A 19641-nucleotide genomic window follows, 5' to 3' on the forward strand; every position below is an offset into this window, starting at 1 on the left:
ATGGAGTGGCCAGGCGATTTGCCTCAAACTCCCACCCCGCTATAAACATCTCCTCCCTTACTCTCACAGATATTGTGGAGCGCACAGCAAGCAGTAATAACAGTGGGAATATTGGTTTTGCTGAGGTCTAACCGAGTCAGTAAACTGCGCCAGCGCACTTTTAAATGTCCAAATGCACATTCTACCACCATTCTGCACTTGCTCAGCCTGTAGTTGAACAGCCCCTGACTACTGTCCAGGATGCCTGTGTACAGCTTCATGAGCCAGGGCATTAAGGGGTAGGCTGGGTTCCCAAGGATAACTATTGGCATTTCAACATCCCCAACGGTTATTTTCTGGTCTGGGAATAAAGTCCCTTCCTGCAGCTTGTGAAACAGACCAGAGTTCTTGAAGATGCGAGCATCATGTACCTTTCCCGGCCATCCCACGTTGATGTTGGTGAAACGTCCCTTGTGATCCACCAGAGCTTGCAGCACTATTGAAAAGTACCCCTTGCGGTTTATGTACTCGCCAGCTTGGTGCTCTGGTGCCAAGATAGGGATATGGGTTCCGTCTATGGCCCCACCACAGTTAGGGAATCCCATTGCAGCAAAGCCATCCACTATGACCTGCACATTTCCCAGGTCACTACCCTTGATATCAGCGGATCTTTGATTGCGTTGGCTACTTGCGTCACAGCAACCCCCACAGTAGATTTGCCCACTCCGAATTGATTCCTGACTGACCGGTAGCTATCTGGCATTGCAGGCTTCCACAGGGTTATTGCCACTCGCTTCTCAACTGTAAGGGCTGCTCTCATCTTGGTATTCTTCTGCCTCAGGGCAGGGGAAAGCAAGTCACAAAGTTCCATGAAAGTGCCCTTACGCATGCGAAAGTTTCGCAGCCACTGGGAATCATCCCAGACCTGCAACGCTATGTGGTCCCACCAGTCTGTGCTTGTTTCCTGCGCCCAGAATCGGCGTTCCACCACATGGACCTGCCCCATTAGCACCATGATACCTATATTGCCAGGGCCCTTGCTGGATAATGCGCATGGTGTTTAATGTGCTCCTAATTGCCAAAGTGATCTGAGCAGGCTTCATGCTTGCTGTGGTATGGTGTCTACGCAGAAAAAAGGCACGGAATGATTTTCTGCCGTTGCTCTGACGGAGGGAGGGGCGACTGACAACATGGCTTACAGGATTGCCTTACAGGGAATTAAAATCAACAAAGGGGGTGGCTTTACATCAAGGAGAAACTAAAACAACTGTCACACAGAATGGCCCCCTCAGGGACTGAACTCAAAACCCTGGGTTTAGCAGGCCAATGCTCAATCCAATGCTCAACCCACTGAGCTATCCCGCCCCCCCCCCCCCCCAGTATTTCAGGCAGGACTGAATCTCCATTAAACTTTTCAAGGTGCCCCTGAGAGACCTCACCGAAATGTTTGTCAGCTGTTGATTTCACAGAGGCAGGGAGGGGGGAGCAAATTAATACAAAACAAATCTGGTGTATTTCTTGTTTTGATCCACTCCATCTATCTTTTACATCTTTGGCTGGCAGCAGACAGTGCAGTAGGACTGCTAGCCATCCTCATCTCCTGGCTGCTCGGCAGAAGACGGTGCAATAGGACTGCTAGCCATCCTCATTTCCTTCCTGCTCGCCAGAAGATGGTACAATAGGACTGCTGGCAGGACTAAAGAGAATGACCTGGTCGAGTCACTCCTATTTTAGTCCCTGCGCCCATGTCTGCCCAGGCACTCCTGGCTGACCTTACCGAGGCTGCCAGGGGCACCTCAGACATGATGATGATGGTTATCAGGCCTATTGCACCGTCTGCTGCCACAAGACAATGGGTTGCTGCTATGTAGCAATGCAGTACTGCATCTGCCGGCACCCAGGAGGACGTACGGTGACGGTGAGCTGAGCGGGCTCCATGCTTGCCATGGTATAGCGTCTGCACAGGTAACTCAGGAAAAAAGGCGCAAAACGATTGTCTGCCGTTGCTTTCACGGAGGGGGGAGGGAGGGCCTGATGACATGTACCCAGAACCACCCGCGACAATGCAGAGTTAATGCACTTAGAGCATTTGTGTGGGGACGCACACAATCGACTATATAAAAATGATTTCTAAAAAAACGACTTCTATAAATTCGACCTAATTTCGTAGTGTAGATATACCCTGAGTTTCTTTCTTCAGAGAGGCTACACCCAGTTGTGCGTATTATGCCCAGCAGTAAGTACTGCTCGTGGCAATAAACCTGGCAGTGAGTGTTTGCAGGGTTGGGCCATGGATATGAGACATTCCCAGAAGTGTTAAAGTTTATGCAATGCACACACTCAATGCCACTTTTCAGTTCAATATTCGGTATTCATCTATACTGACTGTGCCAAGTCAAAGTGTTTAGGAAAGGTTTTTTTTTAAAGGGTGGTGCTGTCAAATAGTTTTCAGCCTAAAATATAGATTTTGTTTTTAAAGAGAGTGTTTCTGCATCTTTGTGTGGGTTTGTGCAAGTACGGCTAAATGTGTGTCCAAGCTTCTGCATGTTTTACACCTCTAAGTACTGATCCTACAAAGGCCTATGCACTTGTATAACTGTACACATTGTTAGTAGTCACACAGAAGTCAGTGGGCCTTGGGTCCTGATCCTGCAATGAGATGAGTTTCAGCAGAGCCTTATGCCTATCTGTAGCCCCATTCAAGTCAGTGGGGCTCTGTGTTGGCACACAAGTGTCTCCTGACACACATCTCATTACAGAATGGGAGCCACAGGTCCCAGTTAAGCAAAATACATAAGCATATGATTAAGTCAAAACCACTAAATGGGACTTAAGCACATGCTGAACATTAATCATGTGCCTAAGCACTGTGTTGAACCAGGTCCTCAATGGGCAAGTTTGATCTGAGCAAGGACTTCAGAACTGGTCCCAGTGTGAATGGGCAGAAATGTGCACATGATTTCTTAAAAATTTCAGTTAAAGTAACATAAATATATTTAAATATTTCCCCTGCAATATTGGCAACAAATATAATTGCATTGTGCTAGTGTGGGAACCAGAAATAAAATGTGAAACTGACCAATCTAATCTAACTTCTCAAGCTCAAATTAGATTGGACAAAGTAAACAAGCAATACAAATGGAGAAAAGTTAGATATTTAAATGTCTTTCCCTTTTACTAATCTAAGGTACTGTGGGTCACATAAATAAGGAGGCTTTTAAATATAACTTTAGAACTGGATGAATCATAAAAACAGTCAAAATATTTTTTTAAACTTTGCAAAACTTCTCTAATTATTTGGAGTACTTGTGGCACTTTAGAGACTAACCAATTTATTTGAGCATAAGCTTTCGTGAGCTACAGCTCACTTCATCGGATTTGAGCTTATGCTCAAATAAATTGGTTAGTCTCTAAGGTGCCACAAGTACTCCTTTTCTTTTTGTGAATACAGACTAACACGGCTGTTACTCTGAAACCTCTAATTATTTGGCAACTATGTTCAGATTTGCAAGCTACATGAGTTTTGAAAAATAATTGCCTGATCATTGCTTCAAAAATATGGTGAAGTTCATGGGCTCAGCCTCATGTGAGATGCAGAGCTATACCAACCCAAGAGTCACACTTCCTCCCCTGCTCCCCTTTTGCTCCTGTGAGAAATAAGTCCCGATACCCCTTCAGAATGGCTCAGCTTATTTTCCCCCCTGCACTGGCATGGTTCTGCTTGTAGGCTCTTTGAGGAGGGGGGAGGGGGGAAAGTAACATGACTGTGCAGAGAAATGTGATGGCGGAGGTAGTTTTACTCTCTCCCCAACCCCGATATGGTTACATTAGGGCCAGTCATGATCTAGCCCTTGACAAACATTGTTCGACTAGCTCTAGTCCTGTTCGTGTTTTAAATGACAAGAGCACAATGATATTTGCATCTGCAATCCTAGGTTGTGTCTATACTAAATCTGACTGGGAAATCTTCTACCATTGGTGCCACCACACTGGGAGAATGGTGGAAGCCCTAGTGTAGACAGGGTAGAGGCAATTTTATCCTCATGTAATGTAGACCAGGCTTCTCCAAGCTGTGGGTTCAGGAATGCTGCTTTTGCATTGGATTTGTATAACAAATACAAATGGCTATGTGGAGTGTTCTGTCAGATTATCCAAATGCCTCTGCCAGCTACAGTATAGCTAAAGTCTCTCTGCAATGACTCCTTGGAACCAGGGAGTTGGGCTGCTGGTGGGGGCTCCTTCACCAAGGGCAGGGTAACTATCTCCTCCTCTCTTAATGCTCCCCTGCTGCTGCTCAGACAGCTGGGAATTGCTGGGTAGGAAGCAGCAAAGTGGCTACTAGCACAGTCTCCTTAGGCACCCAGCGTGAGAGAGAAAGGTTAGGAGAGGTCAAACTACTCTGCATTCATACAGACAGCAGCTTCAGGCTCAGGTCCTCAGGAACCCATACAGCCTCTATCCAGTTCACTCAGAAAACCCACCATCCACCCCCAGTCAAACCCAACTGCACCCAGTTCAGAATAAAACAAAAGCCCTCCCTTAACCCAACTGCTATCCAGTTCCACAAGCTTTGCCGTCATCCCATTCTGCAGATTCTCTATTGCTAACGGCTCCGGACTGTCACAAAACAGGGCAGTTAAACTCCTCAAAGGTTAGAAGAACTTTTTTTAAAATGTGTACTTTGTGTAATTATTTTCCTGCATAATAGCAATAATGTGTGGCTGCGAGTAGTATACTCACAGTTAATGGCTTTCAGGTCTGGTAGACGCTTCATCTGGCAACCATTAGACTAGACACAACCGCACATTTATCACTTAATTATGCTGAAATGATACCGGCTTCTCCAGTCAGCGTGCAGGGATGCTACAGAATTACTGAATCACAACTGTATAACAGATTTCAGTAACCATTCAGCATGCATTGCCCTGCACTGCGATTGGATACAAACTGCATGCTTGTTTTAGTAACCGTACAGTGTGTGTAACCCTGAACTCCAACTGGTTACTCTGTAAGCCTAGAACAATCATGGTCACTCCCAACTTCTCAATATGGCCAGTTGGCAGAAGAATTAAATCTTCAAATACACTCACTTATTGGGATTTCCATGCAACATTTAGTTGATGGTGCTTCCTGTTTATAACAATACTTATCTCTCATCTAGCACATCATCCTTAGATCTTAAAGTGCTTTACACAAAATAGGGTAAGTATCATTACCTGTATTTCACAGATGGATAAACTGAGGTCAGAGCAGGGAACAGAAGCCAAGTGTTCTGACTGAAGCCAGTGCCCCCTCCACTGAACTATATTGCTTTCCTTCTTTGTGAACATGTCAAAAACTACATGATGTACTAATAAACACCTCGGCCTTGGAGTTTATTTAGCCCAGGATTCAGTTATTGCTTCATAAACAAGAAATACCCACAAGTTATCATCTGTCATTTACGCCATCATGAAAATGATTGAAGCAACATAACAAATATTTCACCATTAATGGCCCAAATTCTGCTCCAAGTAACACCATACATTAAGATCTCATAGCACTGTTCTTAAGAGGATTTTTTTCTGGTGTCCTTGGCTAAAATGTTCTGCTCTGCATGCTGTTATGTAATGCACGAGGCAGACAATGGCTTTTCTGCACTCCACAGGTGACAGTGTTTCAGTGGTGCTTTCAGAATTTAGTTTTTAAAGAGCTTTGGGATTATTTTCTAGATGAAAGTGGCTATCTTCATGTAAAATGATATTATTACATGAGCAGGGCATTTGTCTGTAAGCAATATGTTAGGAAATGCTGAACCAATTTAAATAGCAGTGAAGTTTTTATTGTTTGGGCTTTAGAAAGGGAGCAGGCTAGATTCTGGGCTGCCCTGCATCCTGTGTAAACTCACTCTTTACCAGCATAGCTTGAGGTATAAATCAATGCAGAATTAGCCTAGTATCTTTTCCAGGTTATGACTCAATAACCGAGTTTTTACATTAATTCGATTACAATTTCATTGCATGGAGGACTTTCCTGCATCTATTTCACAGATATCAACCTTTTAAATTTTATTTAATTTGTATTGATTTTTGCTGCACTTTTATAAGCAGACATCACACATATGAGCACACACAAAAATGATTACTTAAGTGATAATTTAAAAATAATGGATGTACATTAGCACATGAATGATTAATTCCTCTTTGTGAGTACAAGCATACAGGCTATGGCTGAGTAAAATATTGATGGTACAGAGGAAATGAGCTGTTTCTTAATTTAGTTTTGTTCTGGTAATGTGTAACTAATGTTGTTTCCTTCTAGCAATATGCATTAGGTACCCTTTTAAATTTTAATACCTAGCGATAGCTAAACTAATAGCTGCACAAGGATATACAGAGTGAATTTTTTAAAAGTATGGATATATTTTACATACATTAATTTGGGGCCCCTCTCTAGCAGATAGAATACATGAAAGCTGTAGAAAGACCCAGATAAAGCCTCAACACTTGAGCTGGGTTTTCAGTAGGAAGCCAAGACTAACCTGTAGTCATTTTGCCAAGACAGATAGCGATAGGAGAGCTGCTGAAGGGTGGAGACTTCATTATATAACTCCCTTGCCCTCATGGCACATAAATCCTAGTTCACCAAGGCCTAAACAGTTACCTTAAACATCTGTGAGAGTAGCTTTACCTATACCATCAGTAGAAATAGCAGAGCCCTGTATTCTAAACCATAAGCACGAATGCCCTTCATCACCTGACATTTTGACATTCTTGGATGGGAATCCAGCTCCTTTTACTCAAGGCTAATACACAGACTGGTTCTCTGGCATGCCTATCCTCTTGTTCATCTGTTAGAGTGGAAATTTGCCCACTGATGTGGTGATATGCTCGTTTTCATTTGGAGTAGGGAGCCTTCTAACAATGGGTTTAGAAAAGCAGCCTCTTCATGGCAGCAACAGACACTTCTTACTTCAATAGGCTGTTTTTGGAATGGGAACACTGGTGGCAAGCAACACATAAGACCCAACCCTGCCTCTATTGAATCAATAGCAAAGGCATTGATTACAATAAGGGCAAGTTTGGCCCAAAATTAGAGCCATTAAGAGGGATCGCTTCCTTTTGCACTTGTTAGGGTCTTCAGGTTAGATATTAGGAACAGCTTTCTAACCATAAAGATAGTTAAGTACTGGAACAAGTTACCAAGGGAGGTTGTGGAAACCCCATCACTAGAGGCTTTTAAGAACAGATTAGTGGAACACCTGTCAGGGATGGTCTAGGTATACTTGGCCTTGCCTCAGCATGGGGGGATGGACTAGATGACCTCTCAGGATCTCTTTCTGCCCTACATTTTTATGATTTTGAGTGAAGACAGGAGAGAAGTAGTTGCAGAAGATGAAGCAAACTTGTGCAATTAAAGGAGCAGAAGTCTGGCAGTTCCAAAAATCAAGGTTGCCCTTGTGTTTGCCTCCCAGATGATACACTGGCAGATAATACTGATGCCAAGGCTTAAGTGTGTGGTTTATATTGTGAGTACTAATTCACCTTCTGTAAGTGGAAATTTTTATCCTGTACTCATATTAACTTGAAGAGCACAGAACAGAGAAAATTAAATCTTTCATGGATAGTTCCATTGTGGATATTCAATGGAAAGATTTTTGCAGCCAAATATTGGAATACACCAAAGAGAACACTGATGTTCACTCAAAACCAGAAATATTTTTTCAAGCAAAGTGGCATGTCAGATAAGACCAGCAGTGTTGAAAAATAAGTAAGGGGATCCACCTGTATGCCCAAAATAAAATGCTATAGGGTAAGGTCTGGTATTGACATGTTAAGGGGCATAATACTAAATGTGAACCCAAGTGAACATTGCCAAAGGCAAAATCTCATGTCATTACTGATTACGTGTGTGCTCTGAATGTTATTATGTGTTGCAGGGATCATCTATGTCCAAAGCTACACCTAAACAGATAAGTTTAGCTAAGTGTCTAAACTCAGTTGGTCAGGAATACCTTTGAGGCACATGGAAAAGCCTTTTCTTAGAGTTTAAACCGATATAAACTAATGTTTTCAATGCCAATCTGGCCATTGGAATTGCAGATCTCCATGCAATGGCAGGAGTCCGGCCACACACAATCAGTTGCAGGATCAGGGCTTTTGGAGAGAAAAGTCATTTTGTGCAATGCAGATGTAGCTACATGTAATTAAATGTATCCCGTTATACTCCTTGTAATTTTGTTTGCAGGTACACACCACAAATATAAATCTAGTACGAAGATTTCTTTTCATCCAACTATGTCCGATTTTACTATCAATGTGGGAAACTGTAGGTGAAGGCTAGTGACTGCAAGTCTGTACTTTATATCTGTATGACAAATTAAAGTTAGAAAATTAAAATTGCAGATGTTGCTGAAGACTTTCCATTAGTCTTGGAAACAGGCCCTTAAATTTAATTAGTATATTCCACTGTTTTTGCCCTAAGTGTTTGAAACAAACTCTCACTGTCAAATGATAGGCAATGTTATGTACCGAACTAAGAAACTAATCACTATAAAATTAAAGCGATTTTTCCCCTTTATTTTCATGTTTCTTGTAGACATTGCATTATAGTGAGCCTTGTAAAGTCTGCCACTAACAGTGCAGCTAAAACATTCAGAAACACCTATCATTCTCAATGCATGATATTTAATCATTCTCTTAGTTATTTCATTTAAAAATAAAAAAAGATGAATTGGACACTAACACCCTCTGAGACAGGTCAGGTGAGCTACAGACAGGGGTTAACGCCAGTCTTACAAAGACCTGTCAAAAGAAGCAAACAATAAAGGTTTCCCCTACCCATGTACTTAAACTGAGACTTCAAAAAAGGCTTCTCGTGGCCTAGATCTCTTTAAAAAGTAATAAAACATTGCTCTGTTGCAGCCAAAGTTCAGGATCTTAACAGAGTGGATTTCTTTCTACTAGTCTGCCCATACCATAGTGTATCCTCTTTAGGTTCTCTTACTACATCTATCACCATTGTGGCTGAGCCTGACCCACAAGGGTGTGGCTACTTCAAAGGCCTTGGAGCTGTTCTTTTCGGGCCTGATTCTGCACATTCAAATAAATGGGAGCTTCAACACTGACTTCAAGGGCTGTTCTTGGAGCATGAAGAGAGTGATCTAATTCACCACAGCTGGAGCTGGCCTCACTTCATTCAGCTGGGTCCCTGACAGTGCCTGCACTGAGAGCATGCAGCTGGACTTCTTTCCTCGTGGAGAGAGTAAACCCTCTCTCTGCCAGCCATTGGATGGAGCCTATACATCCTGTCACACTTGGTTTATTTACAGGGTGGTTCTTTTTAAATGATTAGGAATTATGTAGTTTTTACCACTGCAGCTTTCTTTGCAAGGGGATGCCAAGGCAGAACATTTCTTGAAAGAATGTTTGCTTTGCACCTCATTTAAAATCAGAAAGTTCAATGTGAAAAGGTGTTTGTAAAAGCTATTTTGCCAGCTTCTATAGACTTTTTTTAAAAGGCTCAGTGTTGTGACCAGTGCTGAGGTATGCTAGGGTCTTGCTATGTTCACTGCTTGAATTGATTTTATTCTCTTTGACTTCTAAGCACCCAGACTTCACTTTAGGCTCTTGGCAATAATTAAAATACACAATACAAAGAATTTACAAACAACAGGCCAGTGCCTTACTCCATCTTTACTGAGGCAATATTCACTCTGCAGCCAGCTATGAGGGTCCTTGTAAAAGCAAGGGAGTAGAAATTCCTTGCCCTGCACCACCTGGCAAGTAGCAGAATCTTTGTTGTTAGTCACTAGCTGAGCAGGGGAGTAGGACATAAAATAGGCCAGGTGCAACATGAAATATTTGTGGTTCTCTTTTATTATATTAATTGTTACTACCACATTGCATCTGCCTCCATCGAGTGGACTGGCAGGGAGGGAGACAGACTGGAGGCTGAGCAATCGAATACCTGGCGGAGTAGCCCAAAGACACCAAGCCCGTCATCCTGCCCCAGGACGTCCTGCCCCAGGACATCCTGGCCGCCAAGGGCTCCATGTCCTGCCTCATCTCCCCCACCATCAGCATCTGCTCCAGTCTGGACGTGACGCTTACTACCACATTGCATCTGCCTCTATCGAGTGGATTGGAGGTGTAGAGACAGACTGGAGGCTGAGAGTGGATTTCAAGATTATCACTTTAAAATCCCACTATATGGTGCTCCTGCATTCCGCACACACCCCAAGATTTCAGTGGTTGTTTTGAGTGTGTAAGGAATACGAGATTGGACCCCCTGTTGCACTTTTGTCATTTATATTTCTACATAGTGTAAGCGTGTTCAGACATTGATGCAATACAGTTACCAAGCTGGGGTGATGGTAGAAATCCCATCCATGTTAGCAGAAAATTATCCCCATTTCTTTGAGATGACAGGTATGTCACCTAAGGCTGCCACACATCTGGAGACACAAGGCAGGCTAGAAAAATAGAAAACAGGAGAACAATGATTTTAAAGTGAGAGTTTGACAGTCAGAAGCATTTTAAGAAAAACTTTCAACACAACCATCATGAAGGTGCTAAAAATGTTTTATGTCTAGTAGGCATATTTTAGAAAACTGTAATTGCTTAAAAATCTCTCCCATAATTTTTCTTGAGCAGTAGTACACTGGGAGTTATTACAGAAAATGTGAGGAAATACCTTCTTTAATGTTGTGGAGAACTATGCTAATGTGCAATGTGGATTGACTACTATTTAGAGAGAAAACTGTGATCTCTACCTTTATGCTTGCTGTCTGTCTGTGCTGTACTTCTTTGTTTCCCACCATCCATACAACCCAGAAGTCTTATAATAGCAATTTGTGTGTCTAGTTTATTGCTCTAAATTGCGAGTGGAAGTGGTCCATGTATGACTTATATTATTGGAAATCCAGGACTCAAGGAACAAAAGTGGCTGGCCAACTTGTAATGCTCTGCCGGTCAAGCAGAGGAACTTGAATCCTAGTCCAATATTCCCCAATCCAGCAGGAGCTGGGAGCACTGAATAGGCAGCACACTCAAGTCTGAGCGTAGAGCATCTCCACTGTGACAGATTAAAGCCTGGTGTTAATGGGGTCCAAAGGGAGGTCTGAACAGTCAGCCACTAACAGGCTGGTGGCTATGATGTGGATTCACAGGGACAGGAGGCTAAAGCAAGAGACCCTAAAGGTTCCTCAGGTATCCATCAGGCATATTAAACCCCTTTTAATTTTGTATAAGGAAATGATCAGCTACAGTCTGTAGGTCCATACCCCCGTACCAATGATGAGAGAAGAAATATCACACTTTGGGGCTTCCTATTTTCAGCATGTATCCTTTTAAAAATCCAGAGAAAGGCATCAAGAAGAGGGTACTTTAATAATCAGTGCAGATGAAAAGCCCATTTTTCCTTGAACAGCTCTGCATTTATTCATGTGGTGCTCAATATACATGTCTGTGACTATCAGCCCTGCCCCCTAGTACCGCTCCCCAGTGTGATATTGACTGGGGCTAATGCTGCACGAAACCAAGAGCTGCATGAAAATAATGTTTTGTGGATATTGGTATAAACTAATATCAGAACAAACTATTACTTACCGCTGCTTTGAGTGTTTGGGAATTAGTCACTAAATATCACCTTAAATCTAAAATTGTCAGCCCTAATTAAAGCAGGCATAATAACTACAATCTATTTCATTTTTTATCTTTGTTTATTACAATAGTGTAAGTCATAATGTATCTGTTCATTTTGCAAGGATGATTCAAAGGCAGTTAATACAATAAGAACTGTGCACATCTTCACCGTAATTAATTACATATCTAATAGTTCTGTACAGTAGGGAGATGCCTTTTAACTCCATTGAAATGCATTGGATTAGGAGAGTTTATTGAAGGAAAATAATAGAAAAAATGGTAAATATTTTTGTTGAAACATAGTGACTGTGATGATTTAACAATTATCAAATTCTAACATTATTGTAATTTGACCATAGCACCATAATTGACACCGCTATTCTTACAGAAAACTCAATTTGACCTAAATGAGCACAAAACATCAAACACCAGTTTCACATCTTATCCAAAGGACATCACCTTGATGTGGCAATGTGCTGTGGTGCTGGTTCAGCACGGACTCAGGCAGTAGAGTGACACCTGCTGAATCACTCACACCATTTCCCACATTATGTAGATGTTCCTTAGAGACGCGCCTTTCAAGCAAACCTTGCTAGGCTTATGAACGCTGAGGTTGGTATCCCAAATATACAAATTAGCAAGAATGATGTACAGTTCCACTTTCCAACCAGCCACCAATATCTTGCAGTCGTGATTTCCGTATCAAATTTTAGATCCCGTTTTAATTAATTATACACAAATTCATCTCTGGTTGTGAGCCCACTGACGTCACCTGAGTGGAGTGAAACCTGACTTCTGCTTTTTCTTCCTCAGTTAGCATTAAATGGTAATGACTGGGACTCAACATAACAATTTAAATTAATTTAACATATGTTAGATTAACATAAAATATATTTGTATTAATAGTATTTTAATGAAGCAAAAACTCAGTTTGCAAGTCATTGATATAATAGACTGTCATTGTTATAACAGCATACACACTGTGAATATTTTGGTCCCAGATTTAACACACTTTATAAATTATAAAAGATAGTGATGATTCTGTAAAGCACTTTGATGATGGAAAGTGCTTTAGATCAAACAATGAATCTGCAAGATGCCCCTGTGAGATAATATGAGTAAACACTATTATTTCCAGGTTTCAGAGAAGCATCCGTGTTAGTCTGTATTCGCAAAAAGAAAAGGAGTACTTGTGGCACTTTAGAGACTAACCAATTTATTTTGTTAGTCTCTAAGGTGCCACAAGTACTCCTTTTCTTTTTACTATTATTTCCATTTTATAGCTAAGAAAATTAAGTCAAAGAGATTAAGGCCCAGATCCAATGGAAGTTAAGCATCTGAGGATCTGGACCTAACTCACTTCTTCAGGATCTGAGTGGAAATCACTGTCAGGGCTAGGATTAGAATTTTGGCATGCCTGGCTGTCAGTCCTGTTTTCAGACCATTTGATTGTATCTCTTTACTACCAAATACCACTGATGTGTTTCTTTTACAAATCAATCATTCTAGAGGTAATTAACACCTAAAAGCCTTGTTTCTTTTAATCCCATTAACGTATTTGCAAAAAGAAATATGTTGGCAGAATCCAAAGGTTCAGAGTTACAATGGAGAACAAGTATTAGGATAAAGCAAAGTTAAGAACTAAATATCTTGACAATGCTCCTTTTATTATGCACGCTACTGACACAATAGTGATCTGTTGTGTCAATGAGGATTTAAGGAGCTTTTCTGCACGTTACTGATGGTTTATCATGTCAGTAGGAGCCTGCGTATATTTGTGTTAAAACCAATCATTATAATTCCTGTACTGAATTGTGCATGTACAATAAATGTGCATATTTAAAATCCTTATTTAAAGTGGTTACTACGCATGCACAACAGCAGGTTTCAAATCTTAATAAAGCACTGTATTTAATATTTTAAAATAAACCTAAGATTCTAGTCAACATTGTGTACCAAAATCCTCCAAAATTCATGTGTTAACTGAAATCTCTTTTAAAATTATATAAGCATCCCATTCTGATATCTGGAATGTTACGCGCCAGATTATGAGTCGTGATCACAAGGAGTCTTCCTCCCCCTTTGCTCACCTGAGTTGGGGAGCATGAGGACAGCACAAGGCTAGTGCTGGTGGGTGTGCTAGACTTCCCAAGGAACCTACTGCTGGGGTAATCCTAAATTTCACTGCTAGGTGAATTTTTAAGGATCAATTACAAAACCCTTGAAAAATGAAGTTCAGTATGAAAATACTGGTATGCCCTCATGGACTGCAGTTTTACTAATAAGAACTGCTGTGGGACATGCAGAGAACAGGCAGACTTACCCCATGTCCCGTTTTAATTTTTTGGCTTGGGCAGCCTGCATATAGGAGGATGTCAAGTAAAAGGGAGTAGCCCTGTTAGTCTGTATCCACAAAAACACAAGGAGTCTAATGGCACTTTAAAGACTAACAGATTTATTTGGGCATAAGCTTTTGTGGGTAAAATACCACTTCTTCAGATGCATCGTGGTGTTTTACTCCCGAAAGTTTATGCCCAAATAAATCTGTTAGTCTTTAAGGTGCCACCAGACTCCTTGTTGTTTTTATAGGAGGATGAAAGTTCTGTAAAATGAGAGAATAGAGGCTCTGTGCAGAATATATGCTTCTGAGTATAAAGACTGCAGAGATATTTAGTGAACTGAATCCTTCTTCGTGATGCAGTCACATTGCACACTATATGCTTTTTCTGCCCTCAGGTTTGCAACTTGATTCCTAATCAAGCCAATAGACACCATCCCAACATCTTCAGTCAGTGTGCAAATTTTAATGCTTGCAGCATAGAGTTGTTCCCTGAAAGCAGGAAATAAAGAATGTCCTTACACCTCTAAACAGGTAAAAGCTTCTGGGTTACAAAATAGCTTTGCTGAATGTCTACTGTAAAGAAGCATGCAGTGATATAGCTTTCAGCCTTTCGCCACCAGAGAACATCAGAGTAAAACAGACAAAGGATTGATTTGCCAGAAATGTCCTATTCCCATGACTGAGAGACTTTTTGGAACAGTCACTGAAGAGAATTTACTGTGGACCAAATCCTGTAGTCTTTACTTAATTCACTTGGTTCTCAACACGCAAAACTCCCACTGTGAAGGCAATGTGAGTTTTGGCTGAGTACAGACTTGCAGGATCAGCCCAGCATAGTTCTTCAGTCTAAGTAGCACCTACTCACAAGTTTTGTGAGGAAAAAAATTAGGGGAAGGGCAGTTCAGCAACAACCCACCGGATATTTACTGTTGTTCAGTTTCACAAGTTTATGTGCACCAGTTGGGGTATGTGGTTCTGAAGCTTGAGTAACTCAAATGCTTTCCCAGTGACAAGCTATGAATTATTTTAAAGATTAAATTCTGTTTTCCCACCATGAAAGAGAGCACAGATGATAAAGTTTGGTGTGTAATCATTTTTTCTTTTCTTTCTTTTTTTCCCCCCAAGGAGCCTCCAAAGTCCTTCATGCCATTTTAGGCTTTAAATGATTCATATTCCATCTGAAAATTAATAAATAGTAGCTGACTCCTAGAATTAATTTCTAAGATTAAAACCTTTGTTTCTGACTATATGACTTTTTTTTTTTTTTGCTGATGATGGGCTACTTAAAATGATGTCACTTCAAGGACTTTTTTTTTTCTTTCCCCTCCTCTTTCACGGTAAAACTGACTTTCATTAATCTGCAAAATCGTACTGTACTGAATGGCTTTCATTCAAAGTAGACATGAGAGTGCCTATGTGTACACACACACACACACACACACAAAATGCTGTTTGATTGCCTCTTCCCAGCTGTTTACCTTAGAGGTTCTAAAGTGGTGGTGTGATGGGGAGGCAAGAAATTGCCTGACCAAGAAAAACTAAGGCTGAACTTTGCTGAAAGACTGGGCATGCCGATCCTTTTGGCAGCAGTGGTTTGTCCTCAGGATGTCTGAAATAAACGCTTCATAATAAAGGAGCGAGGAGGGCGGGGGGGGGAGCGAAGCGGGAGCGAGCAGGCTTCTTCATGACCGCTGCACGCAGCTAGCCAGTGTGGCTGAGGTGCTTGGAGCTGGTGTAGCGGCTCCTGGTAGGTGGGGGGCTGAGGGAGGAGGCGAGGCCACTGAAGGGTCAGTGAGCGCTGGGGGCCTCAGCAACAGCCGCCAGGGAGGGCGATCAGCCCAAGCCTGCCTGCCTCTCCGAGCCTAGGGGGGTGGGACCCTGGACTCCAGCCGCCTGCTTGTTGGGAGGGAAGAAGCCTCTCCCTCTCTGGATGGATTGACTGGAGATGGATCGAATTACACCATTTGCTGTGCTCGCGTTTGTTTTGCTCCCGGTTTGTCCCAGCGCTCCCAGAGCTGGCGAGTTTCAGGATTACGCTGGCGAAGCCCGAAGCTCGGCTCCGGATTTGGGTTTCGGTGTAGCGCTCTCCCGAGCTTGCTTTCCTCCTTCCCTTATGAGGTAGGAGCTTCATTTGCAACCCTGGGCGCTGGCAGAGCTGACGCCGAGCCGCCGCATCTCGCGCCTTCGCTGGCTGCACCGTGCCCAGGCTAGCGGTGCAGTGCGCAGTGCCCGGCCGGCGGCTCAGGGACAGAAATAGTCCGAGCAGAGGTTATTTTTACTTGCTTGTTGCCGACTCTGCGTGACGGGGTGGGAGGAAGAGCCAGGAGAGAGGGTGAAAAGTTCCCAGCCTTCGCAGGGACGGTGCCGAGCCCTTCCCCTTTCGCACGGGGTGTGCGTTTGCGTTGGAGGCTGCGTCCCCGGGCTGCGACGCGCAAGTTGGCCGCGGGAGCCTGCTGGTGTTTATTTTGGGCAAAGGTAGGTGGGTCCGAGGCCGGCGGGGAGGTGCCGTCCAGAGGCCATTGGAACTGATCAGCGCTGGGCTGCAGCAGCTGGGCCCGCCGGACAGCTGCGGGGTGCGCTGGGGAGGGGTTGTTTTGAACGCCTCCCCCGGCTGTGCCAGCCCGGCCAGAGAGCGCCCTTAGCAGCCAGCCTGCCGCGGGGACCCTGGCGCTCCCGGGCTCCAGCGGCCCGGAAGCCCAGCCTCGCCCGCTGCACAGCCACAGGGGGAGCAGCGCGCTGGGACGGGGGAAGGGGGGGCAGAACTAGGAACCACCTGTTACACCCGCCACGGTGCTGCGGTGCCGCCGCTGGATGGTGCCCCCCAGCACGGCCTAGCGTGCGCTGCTCCAGCCCGTCCTGCCCACGCTGGCCCTGGCGCCGCCGCCCCCCACCCCAAAGCTGCCGACCTTGCCCCCAGGGCTCCCTCTCCTGCTCCCCTCCCTGGGCACGTTACGTGGCTTTGCGGTGGCATGTGAATTGACTGGCCCCTCTTGAATTCAGGAGAGCAGGGGGTGCAGAAACACTGGGGGGAGGGGGGGATGCGAGAGCCACTGAACCAACCCTGTAGCTAACGGAACCCACGTCAAGCCAGGGGGTGCGGAGCACCCACCACCCCTCGTTCCAGGACCTTTGGGAGAGCGCTTGCCACGGCGGGGCGAGCAGGCTGCGAGCTTCCGGGCGGACTGGGGCGTGCAGCGCCAGTGCTCAGTGAGCCTTAACCTGCCGCCTGCCTGGGAAATTCCTCTGCGTGGCAGCTCGAGCCGGCTGCTCCCTCGGAGCCGGATCAGGCCCCTCTGTCCCCCGTTAGAAATGATTTATTGGATAATCTTGGCCGAACCTCCGTGGTTCCTCCAGTAGTCGGTACTAGTCACGCGTTGGGAGCCAGAGGGAGCTATGTTTCAAGCTACCATTAATTATGGATGGAAACAAATAAGAGAGTCAATTCTGCATTAGCCTTTGCAATGGCAGGAATATCTTAACCCTTTCACCCTGCTCGCCTGATGACAGCAATGTTTTGTTTAAGTGTAAAGTAGCGAAACTTTGTTTCGGCTCTGCAGCAACTGGTACTGCAGCTTATACAGAGTACAGTAATTAAATGGGTTGCAGCTGCCTTTGTTATTTATAAGACCTGGATAGAAATGAAAAGGTGCACAGATAGTTCTAGGTGGAGATTATTCCTGTGTTTTAAAAGGGATCTTTTTCAAATGCCCTGCCATCGTGTCTTGTGTTTTATGTCTCTTTCTATATAGACATATTGTGTGGCTGGAAAATGCAGTTAAATGCTTTAAGCCTCTGAATTTCATTAATTCAAAACACTGTAGTTCCAAGTGTTTATAGCACTCCAGTAAAGTAGAGGACCTAGAGGTTCTCTGGTCTCCAGATTGTTTAATACTGTTGGTCAAATTCTGATAGTTTTAGGTCTGTGAGAAACCCGCAAGTGAAATTTGGCCCTGCGTGTATAAAATAGCTACAAACACACACACACATCTATGCAGACAAATGTACTTACTCAGGCATGCGTCAGCAGTAATGTGATTGTTCGTAATGTATACAGATGTAGTACTTACTATGCATTCAGTATTGTAGTTTATATATACGCCCCACACAATTCCAGCGAACTATACAGAGAATTTGCAGCAAAGAACTGTCACTGAAAAATTAATCATCCTTGACTTACGTAAAATCCATGACATTTTGCTTAGTTATTTTCAGGGGGACAACATGTCTTTACTAGAATAACGTTAGCTCTGCATTAAGTTGTTAGTGTTCCAAAGAAGCATAAAAGTATTTTAGTAATGGCATTAATTCTTCCTTCTTTTAAGTGTTGGTGTCTTGGTGGAATTTCTTCCTAATTCTTCAGAGGCTTTTTAATACTTGTGTATCACTCTCATGAAAATCCTTTTATTGAGTATTTTTCCAAGATTCCTTCTTTATATTCTTGAGGAGTCTGGAAGCTCACTGTGAGGCTGTACTAGCATTATAGTGGCAAAAGGCTTTTATTCTGCTTTATTCAACTGTAAAAATCTATCCACCTCAAATGTGTATGTATCTAATTCAGTAAATTAAGCTGTATACAATCATGTTTAATGTAGTGAGTGACAGGTATATCCTGTTATGTTGGCAGATATTGTATAAACATTTACTCTGGCTTGGACAAATAGAAATTGCCAGATGAGCCCTGTGATTTTTTTCTCTATATAATCGTAAACTTTAACACTTTTTATAGAAACTAATATACTCAGCTGTTTTAAAAATGGAAAGAAAGAGTTTGCATTAGGAATTTACTAGCATTTTTAAATTAAGTAGATTGAATTTGTTTTCAAAGGAGAACCAAAACTATAACCCAGAGGCTTTAAATTGGGTTATTTAACAGGCTGCTCACTTTCATCTGCATCTTTAGTTACATTGAACTACCGTTCTTCTTCATATCCTGCAGTCTGTCACTACCTCTGTTCATTTCTGCTAAGGATGCAACAAAGATATCATCATCATCTAAACATGCTTTGTGTGATGTAGGAGGGTGTGCTAGGAATACAGTGACCAGCCTTGTCACAGCTCCACAAGCCAGCTGTGTGGCTGCATTTGTTTCAATCATTGATGCCCTTTTAGCTGGACCATCTAACATTTCTGCCTCTTTTGTATGGCTGATTTGATCTGATTGTGACAGCAAACGCCTTAGCCCTTGGAACTGCTAGAACTTTGATCTAGTTTTATGAAGTTCACACATTTAGAGAGAATGCCTAATTATGTGTTCAATTCCCTGTGCCTAAACAGGTTCTAGCTCAGATATGTACCATCAAATGAGATACAGGATGGTAAAGAAGTAGTAGTAAAAAGTCACTTAAAAAAATCTTAAACTACAAGGCTCCATGTAGGTATGACTAATTGTCACAACTGCTGGTCTGATTAGATACATCTTTTAAATTACTGCACTTAACACAGGAATGGGTCTTGCTCACATTGACGGCAATAGGAGTTTTGCCATTGGCTTCAGTGGCAGTAGGCTACAGCCCCTTTTTATATACATATTGAAAATGGCTTGGTTATTCTTCTTTCTGAAAAACAAACAAAAATCTCTAGCAAGAAATCACATGAAGAGCATATGTGGATATGGCCAGTTCTCACCATGAATGTTATAGTGAGTAAAATGATAAAAAGTAGCTTTGCTTCAATTTTTGTCTTTGCCTTGTAAGACCA

The 19641-nt window shown here is 42.9% G+C and overlaps 1 protein-coding gene and 1 long non-coding RNA gene across 24 annotated transcripts in view; one reads left to right on the forward strand and one right to left on the reverse strand.

Annotated features, from left to right (window-relative positions):
* The window catches only part of SEMA6D (semaphorin 6D), a 276265-nt gene that overhangs the window by 224230 nt on the left and 32394 nt on the right, over window positions 1-19641 (forward strand). Inside the window, exon 1 of one of the 22 annotated variants that reach the window (XM_073303930.2) lies at window positions 15692-16062. The exons of 20 other annotated variants lie outside the window; for them this stretch is intronic. The gene's annotated coding sequence lies outside the window, so the exon portion shown is untranslated. Of the gene's footprint in view, window positions 1-15691; window positions 16063-16153; window positions 16420-19641 lie in introns of those variants that run through there. One more of the 22 variants, XM_073303931.2, reaches the window with a different exon arrangement.
* The window catches only part of LOC140894955 (uncharacterized), a 305659-nt gene that overhangs the window by 72690 nt on the left and 213328 nt on the right, over window positions 1-19641 (reverse strand). The window contains exon 3 of one of the 2 annotated variants that reach the window (XR_013636433.1): window positions 10319-10432. This is a non-coding gene — a long non-coding RNA (uncharacterized LOC140894955). Of the gene's footprint in view, window positions 1-8433; window positions 10433-19641 lie in introns of those variants that run through there. The other variant, XR_012154013.2, reaches the window with a different exon arrangement.

This window comes from Lepidochelys kempii, chromosome 10, assembly GCF_965140285.1.
Source record: "Lepidochelys kempii isolate rLepKem1 chromosome 10, rLepKem1.hap1, whole genome shotgun sequence".
NCBI lineage: Eukaryota > Metazoa > Chordata > Testudines > Cheloniidae > Lepidochelys > Lepidochelys kempii.